We start from the raw sequence: 1,430 nt of genomic DNA on the forward strand, positions 1-1,430 counted from the left end.
GACAATCTTTTGTCAAATGTGGTCCTCCACACTGCTCACAACTAATTCATATTGAGTGAATATCCTTAGTCATTTTTTCCATTCGTCTCTCGACAGCATCTATCTTTGCAGAAATGGAATCTAAGTCATGGATAGAATCGGCTCTAGCTGCTTTAGATGATCTAACGATATCTTTTTCTTGGTGCCACTCATGTGAGTGGGAAGCAGTGTTATCAATAATTTTGTAAGCATCAATTTTGGTTTTCTTCATAATGGAACCACCAGCTGCTATATCTATGTCTTTTCTTGTAGTGATGTCGCATCCTTGGTAGAATATTTGTACTATTTGACAGGTGTCTAAACCATGTTGCGGACATCCTCTTAATAACTTTCCAAATCTTGTCCATGCCTCATATAGAGTTTCATTTGGCTTCTGTGTAAACGTAACAATTTCTGCTTGAAGTCTTACGGCTTTAGATGCCGGAAAGAATTGTTTAAGAAATTTTTCAACTAAAACATCCCATGTATCAATAGCCCCTTCAGGTAACGATTCCAACCAATCTTTGGCTTCTTCCTTTAAAGTCCAGGGAAATAACATGAGATATATCTGTTCATCCTCCACTTCTTGGATTTTAAATGGTGTGCAGATCCTATTAAAGGTACGAAGATGTTCATTTGGATCTTCCTTCGGCGCACCACTAAATTGGCATTGATTAGTCACCATGTGTAGAATTTGTCCTTTGATTTCATAATCTGGCGCATTAATGTCTGGATGAGTAATTGCGTGACCTTGGCCAGTGCGTTTAGCTCTCATTCGGTCTTCCATACTTAAAGGTTCCAGATTCTCCATAATTGAATTTGTTGAATCGGAATCACTAGAGGATTCTGATTTAATGGTTCGTTCCTCAACAATCTCTGTTTGAATGATTGGTGGTTCCGGAGGAAAATTTAATGGTTCAGGATCTATGAATCGTCCCTGAATATTCTCCGGATTCTCAATTGTGAGGTCGGGTTCAAAAAATGGATTATCGGAAATTTGAACTGGAGTACTTGGTCGACTGGATGACGATTCTAAAGAAAAATCAACGGCGGTAATATTTGCTAAATGTCTTGATCTAGTTACAGGTGGTGAACGTACAAAAGGTGGTGAACGTCTTGCTCGGTGCATTCACTGAATATCCTATTAGTTTTTTTAAAAAGGAAAGAAAAATTATATAAGTTATCCAATTAATAGACTTTTCTAATTTTGCCCACGTTTCGAATAGCCAAAAGATGCAGCAGAGGGGCAGGATTCGTTTGGTCTCAATATAATTAAGGACTGTTTGGCTCCAATAACCTGGTCCACGTACAAATCCAACTATTACTACGAACCAGAAAATTTTGATGTCTATCAATTTAACCACTTAAAATAATTTTTCGTAATTTTAAGAAATTTAGATAAGAAGTAGAAT

The 1,430-nt window shown here is 37.1% G+C and overlaps 1 non-coding gene across 1 annotated transcript; it reads left to right on the forward strand.

Moving 5' to 3' along the window:
* The first annotated feature begins 338 nt into the window (after positions 1-338).
* On the forward strand, positions 339-445 carry LOC139895362 (small nucleolar RNA R71). Its single transcript, XR_011775817.1, has one exon. It is a non-coding gene; the product is annotated as a small nucleolar RNA R71 (small nucleolar RNA).
* The last annotated feature ends 985 nt before the right edge of the window (positions 446-1,430 follow it).

This window comes from Rutidosis leptorrhynchoides, chromosome 2, assembly GCF_046630445.1.
Source record: "Rutidosis leptorrhynchoides isolate AG116_Rl617_1_P2 chromosome 2, CSIRO_AGI_Rlap_v1, whole genome shotgun sequence".
Classification (NCBI taxonomy): Eukaryota; Viridiplantae; Streptophyta; class Magnoliopsida; order Asterales; family Asteraceae; genus Rutidosis; species Rutidosis leptorrhynchoides.